Below are 12,614 nucleotides of genomic sequence, written 5' to 3'. Positions count from 1 at the left end.
TAATTCATAAATATCATAGAATTAGTCATATTTATATAATGAATTATGTAATGGCTAAAAGAAACAAAAGAAATCTGAGATTTTTATCCAATATGCCAAAAACGACCTTAAATTGAGAAAAAAAATATATAGGTACAATACAACCATAATTTAGCCATTATTTTTTTTCCTATTCACAAGAATTCTGTAGTATTTAATTTTTAATAAAAATTTATTCCAATAATTTGTAGGACCAGCAGGACTATTATTTATTATTGTAGGGTTTTGTAGTGGCTAGGTGGTTAGTCGCTTTCCATTCGAGTGGGTTTGACCGCCAGTTGAGAGCTTTTAAACTTAGAGTACTATGATTATGATATGTGTGAAGATGGGTTTTGTCATTTGTGGTTCGTTACTGGCTTGTAGGGTTTGATAGCATAAATTAAAGTAGCATTTAAAATGAGTCACCGGGTGAAATAAGATACCGACTACAAAAATATTGTAAATGATACAATAATTAAGATGTCTATGCTATATGATAATTACCGTGTCTTAAAATATTACTAAAAAATATTAACTTGTGATGCATTTGAAGCTGTCAATTTGTCTTGTGAAGAATTTGCAGTTGCTGCTGTTTTAAGTAGATTCTTGTACCTCTTTTGTTTTGACATATTTTTATAATAGATTAAATCAATAATTAATAAATATAATATAAAATGTGCATCAAGATTAAAAGAATAGACCCTGTAACTAAGTTGGTGAAATAATTTAAAGCAAATAAAAGCCGTTTCAAGCAAAAAAAAAGAAAAAGAAAAAATAAATAATTGCCTTTTAATTTTATCATTTAAAAAATGTATTTAGAAAAAAAAAAGAAAAAACAAATAATAGATCTAGAGTGCGTATGTGTGAACTAAAAATTTAGAATCAAACAAAGCAATGGAGAAAAAGAAAAAGAAAGAGGAAAAGAAGTAGAAGTAGAAGGCTAGAAGCACAAGAATTGAGAGAAAGAGGAAGAGAATTAGAGAAGATAAAAGAACTAAAATCTATTCAGTTAAATTTTAAAATAAATAAATAAATAACATTGTATGTTCTTTTTTATTTTTAAGAAAAAGAGATTGACAAAAATGTTATATTTGTTAGTAAAATGGTTAGTTATTTAGATTATTTATTAAAGAAATGTTCGGTGGTCGGATTCCGGACAGGTCGGGTACACAGGTGGAAAGATGAGTAGGTGAGGATGCCTTAACTTGGGTCGCACTGGTAGCGGACTAGCCGAGCTGGCGAGCACTTGAGCTGGTGAATGGACGAAGGGGGGGGTGCCACCTGCAAAGACACTCCGACGCCTAAGTCAGAAATCGTACAAGCAGGGGAGGTGATGTATAAGGTGACGTACCTCGGGGGAAGAGCCAATCTTCCCCTTATATACATGTCAGTAGTGGGCCCCACAACGAGGACAGGCCCATATTTCCGAGGACGTTGTCCTGCAGCCACGTGCAAGCCGTACAGGACGCGTGTCCGGGTCGGTTGGAGGGCACGTGACCGGGTCGGGTGGAGATCGGGCCGGACCGACCCGTGCGGTTATTGGGCCAGGCCGTAACAATATTAAAATTTACAAAAATATATGGAAGACAATACAAAATCAATCAAAGAAAGTCTAAAGTTATTTTACTTAATTATTGCTAAAATTATTGAATAATATTAGATTTAATAAATATATAATTATAAATATTACATAAGTAAAATTATATATATTAAGTTAAATAAAATAATATTGAGTTACTATTTCCTATCATTATTGTAAAATTTAAAATAATGTATTTCAGATTCATTCAAAATGTGTCTGTCTCAATTTATACTGTATTTTAACACACAATAAACGCAAACAAAAAATCATGTCCATATCATGTGACTTTGCCATCATAACCACCAATGTGCTTAGGTGCAAGATAGCTAGCTCCAAACACAGGACTGCCACAAAAGATGACCATCGCTTCTTTCCTCTTTTCTTCTCATAAAATAAAATAACATTAAATGAGAGTGAAACTAAAACCTTTTAGTACTTCCTATATATTAAATATAAAGTCATCATCCATGTAATTTTATCCAACGAACTTAATAAATCAAAAAAAGGCTAACAACAGAGATGTATGTGTATGTATTCTCACTTGCATAAAATCTAAGATTAGATTCTAATAACAACCTTCAATTCAAATCTATATACAACAGCTGCTCAGCCAGACAAAATTAAAGGTAGAATCAAATGAAAACTTAAGCATCAAGAACAAAAGCTTATTAACTACTACCAAAGATCAAATCAAGGAGGTTATTTTCATCAACAATTGGGCTCTCTCAGTTATTTTCATCAAACTGGGCTTTCTAAGCTGAAATAAAGTGGTAATGCATGTGGACACGTCTTGTATCAACACTTCAATCTGGATTCGCCACAACTACAGAACTCGCTCTGAGGCCCAAAACAAAAATTAGCTCTTTTTTGCTATCGCCTAACCCAATTTACTTTTACTGACCAGAAACAAAAATCTCAATTCGCAAGACAAAAAAAAATACCCTCAATTCTCATTTGAGTTTTTACGTGACAAATATTCTAAAATAAAAAAACTGTAGGCAATATATATATGTTTAAAAAAAAAACAAATTACACCAAAAAAGATGTTTTGAAAATTTATTAAGATTTATTTTGTTGGTTCTTAGAAAATGTGTGAATTATTATTTTTTTCACGAAATGTAAAGATAAATTTGTTTAAACAAGATAATTTATAAAAGTGAACGGTGGAATACTGTCTAAAAATGACATCGGTCATCAAACTGTTTTTGTAGAGTAGTACGTTCCTTTCAACACATATTTAGATTATATTTTAATTGAGTAAATCACTAAAAATATTCTTTAAAAATTGTAAGCATTGATAAAAATATTTTAAAAATATCAAAATGATAAAAATACTCTAAAAGTTTTTGAAAGTGACAAAAATAATTAAATATATATACTAAAAAGAATTTAAAAATTAGATTTTAATATAATTTTTATAGGATAATTGAAAAAATATAATGTTTTCATCATTCAAATTTGGTAACTCTACACTAAATAAACTTTTTAACAATTTTTTGGTTAACCGACGAAAAGTTTTAAAAAAGAAAAAACAAAGAGCTAAAATTTCGATCTTTTGCATGCAAGATTTTTTCTGAAATAAAATAAAAAACATCATTTTTTACAACTAATTTTTTTACTTTTATTTTTTGAGATTTATTTTTTTAACGCAGCAACAAGTTCACCTAATACATCGACGAACTTGCGGATTTTAGAAAAAATTTGCCCAGTTAAATGGCGAATTTCATGAAAAGCAACAAATTCGCATGCTAGTGTGGCAAATTTTAGTGACCTATAAAAATCATGCTGTCCTCATTTCTCATTTTGGTGAAAAAAAATAACCTTTTTTCACTTCTAGGAATGACAACATGTATCCGAACCTATAGTATCTATATATCCCATCTTTTCTCGTTCGGAGAGGATAATTATCCGGTTCGAGACAAATTTGTAGCGGAGTAGAATCGGATTTAAGCAATACCCACCTCCAGAACATATAATATATAATATGTAAAATAATTAGTAAAATGATTAATAATATTGAACTATATTTAATTTATATTATATAGACAAATTTACTTTAATTTAATTTATATATATACTAAATTATTATTTATTTTCAATCATAAAATATAAAATATTAGAATATTTACTTTTAGAATATTTCATAATGCATTCTATATTAGACGTAAAAATAAATTTTTCAAAATATTTTCTACTTTTTAATAAAAATAGTTTGATGGACCTAATTTATCATTTTATCTAATAGAAAAATTCAATTATAAAATTTTACATTATAAAGAACAAATTAAAAATTTGATTAAACTATAAGAATTAATAAAATAATTAAATCATGCAAAAAATCTAGAGTTAAAAATATTATAAATTCTTAACAAAATTGAAAATAATTATAAAATTGGCCCCTCAATATTTAATTTTGGTTTCGCCACTGGTTATATATGTGATGATGGTTATATAAATTTTAAATTTTAATTTTATTTGTTGAATTTTAATAATTATAGTTCTATGCGAATTATTATAGGACGGAGTGGAGTCGGACAGAGCAAAAATACAACTCTCTCTCTCTCTCTCAAGTTTTATTACTTTTATGAAATTATTTTTATTTGTAGAAATATATAAATAATTATTTATAGTTAATTATTTAAAAATTTTGTTATAATTATTTTGAGTTAATGATTTAGAAATTAAATATAGCGATAATTATTTAGAATTAATTATTTAAATATATAAAGATAATTATTTTGAGTTATTTATTTAAGAATGTAGAGATGATTATTTAGATTTAATTATTTAGAAATTAGTGGTAAGCATTAGAGATATTTTGTTAATTATTTTGTGATAAGTATTATTTAGAGTTAATTATTTAAAAAATTAGTGTATATTTAATATGTTGTAATTTTTGTACTTTTTAATTTTAATTATTTGACATTATTGATATTAATTATTTAACCATTTCCATTAAATTTTTGTAGTTTTTATTGGTAAGTATTATTATTTGTTGTAAAAATATAGGGTGTTAGCTGAAAATTATTGATGTTAATTTTGTAAATATTTTATTTTAGCTACTTTGATAGACCATGACTTATTAGGCTATGAGGACACCCTTATAGATTAGACTAGTCAGAGTATATTGCTGGCAAACTTGACCAATTGGTATAACACTTAAGTTATGTCTTTAATATAAATGTGTATTATTTTAACCATGAATTTCACATAAAATTTTATGTTTTTAGTCTAATAGGTGTTACGAACGTGTCAGAATTTATTAACGAGATCTAGAAAATATATTCGAATACACCTCAAACAAGCTGGTTTCGAGCATGTGGCTTACATGGTTGAGTGGAACCATGATTGGACTTTAGTCTCTGCCTTGGTTCAGAGATGACGGCCAGAGTCTCACACTTTTCATCTACTGTGTGGGGAGATGACCATTACCTTATAGGATGTGGCATATCAGGTGTGTCTCAATGTTGATAGAGATCCTTTTTGCGGCTTCATTGATGGATGGGAACAATTTTACAATGGACAGTCCATGGAAGACCTATGTCAGCAGTTACTGGGACATGTACCATGCCCAAACCACAAATAGACACGGAATAAATGGATCGTCAACTTATCGTGGTTCAAAGAGACTGTATATGGTGACCTGACTGGCAATGCGACAGACGTGCGACTACTTCAGTACACCCGAGGGTACATAGTGCATATCTTAGGGGCATATTTTTTCCAGACGCGTTCGAGTCCTGCAGACACATGAAGTGGTTACCTCTATTGGAGGATCTGGACCATAGTGGCTAACTATCTTAGGGTTTAGCTATGCTTATCGCCAAATGTGTCGTGCAACCGACTATAGACAACAAAACTTGGATGGATGCGAGGGGTTGCTTCTATCCTAGACATATCATCACATCCCTAGCTGTCGACCCAGTGGATTTGATCTGTGACGATTTTATTTTATAGAGAGGTATTATACGCATTTAAGAAATGCTGTTTCATTTTCATGTTTATTGTTGTGTAAATTTTAATAAATAAATTTATAACAGATGGGTAGTCATGAGTCACGCAATGACGCTGTAGAGACTAGGCTTTGGTCTTGGAGAGGGGTGCTGAACAACATTAATATTTGTCACGTATGTAATCAATCTTAATTATAGTTAAATATATTTACATTGTTCATTCACTTTATTTTATTTCCACCTTGTGGTGCGTCCACTTTCATGCTTTGGGATCAAGGAGTGACACCAGGTAGATCGCGTTATGAGGTAGTTTGGCAGTTTGCAGCATATTTCGATGAGGCCATTGGACATTACTCAGCTGCATGGACATGATGGTAGACTTGGTAAGGGCGTGTGGTACCCTTATTACTTGAGGGCTGGTACGAGATGTGGGAGGCCCAGTAGACCATCACCTTTTTATACACCATGCATTCGATATACGCCCATCAAAAGGATATCTATGGTGGTACTTCTAGTGAGCATATCTATTCTTCGTTGGATCAAGTGACTAGCTAGATGTTGTGGTTGGACACGTTCATAATGATCTAACAATTGATTACCCACCTACTCCACAGTTGCATCATCCAGAGGATGGCGAACTCCCTCAGGTTCAACCACGAGGAGGGGGACATGGTAGAGCGCGCCCTAGATACAGGGTTGGTGCAGCTTGCCATTATCCCATTGATAGTAGATAAGCATGCAGATGTTGAGGAGTCGATAGTAAAGGAGGCACCAGTAGATACTAAAGACTCCACCCTCGTAGATTATCCTCAATAGTGAATGTTGATCACAAACGATCAAACTGGTAAACATTCATCGTATTCACTTGCTTGGAGTTGAATTTAATTGCCTTCACAAGTGTCTGTGAGAATTCACCACCCAATTGACGTTGTGCTTGAGCTTTTGTGCCCTTCCTGACGAAAAACCAAAATTTTCTCCCAATTTCCATATATCTTCGCAATGAATCTCTACTTTGCAAGCCAAACTTTTTTGTAAGATGCTTTGTAACCAAAGTGATTCTCAACAGATCTTTGAAGATCTCTTATGCTAATCATTGGATTCGCTTTGACCATAGTCAATATGCGTTCAGCTACCACCTTCGAGTCCAACCTTCCATGGTCCTGACCAAATGATGTTTGCATGCAAGAATGGGCACCATCATATCTCTTCACATCTCATTTTTCTTGCTTTTGCCGATAAGAAATGAGTATGCTCCATTGATAACCCGACCCAAACTGAGTTCATTCTACAATATACTTTAACTGGTCACTCTTTAATATCTTATACTTCATAGCCCTTTTGACGGTATGCATCTTTACTGTCCTGACGAATTCTTGGTTTTCAAATTGTTGTCTAATCTCAAACTCATTTGATAGATCATCCTAGGGGCCTCCTGACTAAAAGACCAATCTTGATTCATTGCATTTAGGTTCAACGTGGAATATTGAGTGAGATAATTGTATAGTCTATAAATAGTAGGATGTGTTAGTACAACTTGTGACACTGAAGTTGTTTAGCTCTTCATCTTTCTCCTTAGGTATATCCACGGGTTCGACATCTACTTCTTCACCATCAGACATAAGATTAGCTTTTGATAAAGATCCATTATTGGGTCTCTGATCGTAGAACTATCATGGCTTTCATAATCCGCTTCTAACATCCCATCATTATGATCCTCAGGATTTGACTCCTCTTGACTCTCCTCGGGTGGCATGTTCAAATTAACCATCAACCTTCTAATATTTGTTCTAACTACCCCACATAAGGGGTTCTCATTACCAACTTCTAAAGTTGTCCTTGCACAATGGTCAACCAGAAATAGAATAACTCTAATCGATGGACATTTAAAAAACGATTGTACCAACTCCTAATTAGACGTATGTCTTCGTCATCATGTATTCGATACCTATGTCAAACATGAAATTATTAGAAGTGATAATGACATAAACAATTAATAATAAAAAATATCATCAACGAAAAATAAAATAATAAAAAGAAAGTATGCTTTTTGTCTTTAATGTTTTTGAAATTTTTCAAAATTTTCTATAACATTTAATTTGATTCAATTTTATCCTTAATGTTTGAAAAAGTTTCAATTTTTATTCTTACTGTTAATTTTATAACAATTAACTCTACTATAATATTTTCTTTTTCAATTTTATCCTTTCAAATATAATCCTAATAACTAATCTAGTTTTTCAAATACATAGACCCTTTAACCTCCATCCCCACCTCCACCAGACCCAACACCACCCTTCACCTCACCTTACTATTGCCATCGCAGTCGCCTCAACACTGTCATCGTAACACCCCCAACACCCTGATTCATAACTGCACCCATCATCATCATCATCATCATCATCATCACCCTTTCTCACCCAAACCTCCACCTCTCTACCCCCCTCTCTTTTGTTGTCTACCATCACCTCACCAACGCCTTCACTTTCATCCACTGTTTCCTCTCCTACCCAACTCCACTACGATCACTCACCCCACAAACACAACCAAACCAACATTAACATCACCACCACCACCAACAACATAGTAAAACCAGAATCAAAATCAGTTACAAAAAAAAGAGAGATCAAAGTACAGAGACCCCAAGCAGGAAAAAGAGAAAGAGGAAGAGAAAGAGATGTCAAGCCATTGCTTCTGTTATAGACAAAAAAATGAGGAAGAAGAGAACGACGCGAAGTGGGAACACACGCAGAGCTAGAGAGATATAGCTCGACGAAAATGACAGAGAAGATGGGAGTTTGCGTCGCCGTATATCTGGTCACGAGAGAACATAGAGCGTTGCTGTCATTGCAGGACAATGCTGCGCCACTGCAAGTACTATTTGAGGCTACCATTGCTGCTGTTCCACCCCGCGTTGCCCTGTGATGCCCTATGCCACCCACAAAGTTGCTAATGGCAGCGTAGCGTTTTGCTATTCTGCAACCTAAACCCTCCACTGCCATTTATGTTCCTACTCAGCCACACCTCTGCTTGCTAGAATCGCTGTCGGAGGTGGCAATGCAAGACAGATCCAGGAGGTGACATAAGGTGGAGATTCGGTCAGAAGACCAAAGAAGAAGAGGGAGGAAAAAGAGCAGCAACGACACTCGAAAATGAAAGTGGAGAGGAAGAGGGAGGAGGAGGAGTGGCAGAAATATGATGAAAAAAGTATGCAAAGGAGAGTAAGAATTTCTGAATTTGAGAGACTAAGGAGATGATTAGTAGATGATAGTAAAAAGCATTTAAGGGTAAAATTGAAATAAAAATATTGACTAATAGTTGACTATTTAAAATTTAATAGTAAGAATAAAATTGAAATTTATTTCAAACATTGAGGACAAAATTGAATCAAATTAAACGTTACGAGTATTTTTGAAAAATGTCAAAAACATATCTATTATAGATTTTTGTCACTCTCTTTGTGTGTTGTTGACTAATGGTGTATACAAAAAAATTTCAACATTAGATCATTTTCTTTGGTTGGTAAGTATACAAAGGTTAGTTGAATAAAATTAAATATAACAGAGTTATCTTGATTAAATACGATTTTTTTTATTATAATGAATGGATAACAATGATATTTCAGATATTTTAAATGATAAAAATGAGAGTAATAAGAAGTAGAATGAGAGATAAATATAGAGGTAAATGAATACAACTCGCTCAGTGTGATTTATAAGGAGGAATTTTCTATTATGTAGGGCAGGTTCCTCAAAGGATAGGCAAAACTTGGGGTTTCTATGCAAGTTCTCCGCTGGCCTCCTAGACAAACTTGGGTAAACATTACAAAGTTTGCCGATGTGATAGGTGAACTTCAGCACAAATGCACAAGTTTGCCGATGTGTTAGGTAAACTTGTTGCTGCGTAAAAAAAATGCATCTTGAAAAATAAACATGAAAAAATTTGTTATGGGAAATTTTTTTATTTTATTTCAAAAAAAACCCCTTTGCATGCAACTTTTAAATAGTTATTTAAATATTTCATAAAAAATTTGATCAAATATACAAATTATTTGTCAAATATGATAGTAGTTTGTCACTTTTTACATCATGTAAAAAATTTGTCATTTTAATTTTTCGAGATAATACTCAATTTGATCCTTGAATTTGCACACGAGTCTTAATTTAATCCTTAAAGTTTGAATTACTTCTATTTTACCCAAACTTTGTAAACGCGATTCATATTAGTTCCTGAAATAATTTTTGACGCACGACTTTAACGGAATGCTGACGTTGACAGCTGGATGCCACACTGAACTTTGTAAACTAATGTTGTTTTGGTTTTAGCACTCAAATAGTCCAAAAAATTCATAGGTAGTCTTTATTAAAAATTTTCCTCCAAAAGCAAGTGATATGACGTTGTTTTTGGGTCATTTGAGTGCCAAAATCAAAACTGCATCATTTTACAGGTTCCAGCGTGGCATCTGATTGTCCATGTCAGTGTTCTATTCATGTTTGTTCTTCAAAAATTATCCCAAGGGCTAAGTCACATTCGCAAAGTTTGGGGACTAAATACAGGCAATTGAAACTTCAGGAACTAAATTTAGACTCGCATACAAGTCCAGGGATCAAATTGAATATTAACTCTATAAATTATGCTGTTGTCAATCAAATTTGAAGAGATAATATTCAATTTGGTTTCTAAATTTGCACGCGAGGTTTCAATTTAGTATCTGAAGTTTTAATTCCTTTATTTAGTTTCCAAACTCTGCAAACATAACTTATGTTAGTCTTTAGGACAATTTTTGACAAACAAACGTTAACAGAATGTTTATCTGGACATACAGTTGGATGGCACACTAATTTTTTAAAAATGACTTTATTTTATTTTTGACGTTCAAATAACCCAAAAACAATGTCATGTCACTTGCTTTGGGAGAAAAGAAGAACAAATGACAACGCTTTTGGGCTATTTGAGCACCAAAACCAAAGTAACATCATTTTCAAAAATTTAGCATGGCATATGCTTGTCTACGTCAATGTTCCGTTAACATCTATTTGTCAGAAATTATCCCAAAGACTAACGTAAATCATGTTTACGTAATTTAGAGAGTAAATAGAAGTAATTAAAATTTCAAAGACTAATTTAAATTTGTGTGTAAATTCATAGAACAAATTGAATAGCATCTGAAAATTAATTAATTTTTAAGCATACTATCAAGAGAGAAGATTTATTAAAAAGTGGTCAACCGAAGTGATAATCACCTTTGAATAATTTGATGACACCCACTTATTACAATAAAAGCCATTAATCTAAGAATAATGAATATTTATTACTTTATTATTTTATAAAATTTTAATCATATTATACTTACACAAAAATTAGTTAACTGATATAAAAAGAATTACATATTTAGTATCCCGTGAAAGAAATTTATTATACTCCTATATAAATAAATTCAACTATTTTTCTATTATAAATTTAATTATTTTATTATGATAAATTTGATTATTAGAATAATTGATTATTTAATCGAAAAATATATAAATATACACGAATAATAATTAATTTTGTGATTAATCTTATTATAATATACATGAAGCATCTTTTTTAATCTTTATTTATTAACTATTTTATTGATGGATTATTGGCTGAAAAATTAATTATCTAACAATCAATTTTACTAAAAAGTTATTTTTCTAAACTAATAATCAACCAACAAATTAAAAAATGATGAGATATATTATAAAAATAGATTTAAAAAGTTATTAACTAATTATTGGCTTAAAAAACTAGTACCTAATATTTTCTTGCGATGTTTCAATTTTTGATGACTTAAGAACATACATCATCACTGTTATTACAATAACAAAAAAATATTATAAAATAATAAAAATTATAATTTTTAGAGTATTCGTTTCATGTATATCTATTTTGGTAGCTTTCTTTTCTCTGTTTTTTTTTTTATTTTTTCGTTAACTAATATTTAAAAATTGTAATTAAGAGGCATCGATCCCAAAAAAACAAAAAAATAAAGAAAGGATTGACGCAAGTGTTAGAAATATGAGTAGTATGTACTGCTTATTATAAATAGTAGCATCATAGAAAGGTCGAATTCATAAAAATAAAAAAAAATTAAAGGAGGACATGATGAATACACTATCATTTTCTTTATTATCACCAAAACTATTACCACCACTATCTTCATTATCTATACCCACCACCATCACCAACGATATCAACTTTTTCAATGATACATTTTTCGATAAGTCACTTTTTGGTTTGACAAATGTTGCAGACTTTCGTCCTTCTTTGTATGAGTGGTTAGGCATAGCTGAAGAAGATGCCTCGCTGGTCAAAAGACGAGTAAAGCATCTTCTTCCTTCTTTGCCTCCAAACGCAGTTATTCTAGAATCGTCTGGAATAGTTGCACATTCACAAAATCAAGCCATTTCCATAATCCCAACCAATAATCCTGATGTGGTCGTTGCTAACAACAGCAACACCAATAACACAGTTGGGCTTAAACGTTCAGCGACATCTATTGTCAGTGGAAATGTAAATCTTCAAGGCGATGAACTAGATGACGAAAAAAATAATATTACAACTAGGTGAGAAAAAAAAACAAATAATAGTAATAGTACGGAAATAAACAAATAATACAATTAAATGACCATTTTTTTTCTTGTTTACTTTTTTTTTAATGATATACTTTTTCCTTGTTGTGATTTAGTCTTCCATGTGAAAATTTTAACCATTTTTATTTATTGTTGGAACAAATATTTATTAAAAAAATCAAATAATAAAAAAGAAAAAACAGAAAAAAAACAATTACAGAAAGAGAAAATGTCAGAAAAGGGTTCATAAATTGCGTGATGAGTGAGAAACAAAAGCCTTAGAATGTGGGGGTTTTGTACTAATATTTTATTTTTTTGCTTTCTATTTTTTTAGGTTGAAACTCCGAGAATCGACGATGGCATCGATTGCAGCTACCATGAATATGAATAATAAAGGAATAAAAATAATCTTTCAAAATTTACTTTCTTGACAAAAAGCGAAACTGAAAACCTTGAAGATGGATATAA

The sequence above is a fragment of the Arachis duranensis genome, chromosome 4 (genome assembly GCF_000817695.3).
Source record: "Arachis duranensis cultivar V14167 chromosome 4, aradu.V14167.gnm2.J7QH, whole genome shotgun sequence".
NCBI lineage: Eukaryota > Viridiplantae > Streptophyta > Magnoliopsida > Fabales > Fabaceae > Arachis > Arachis duranensis.
Note: the sequence above shows the minus strand (reverse complement) of the source record.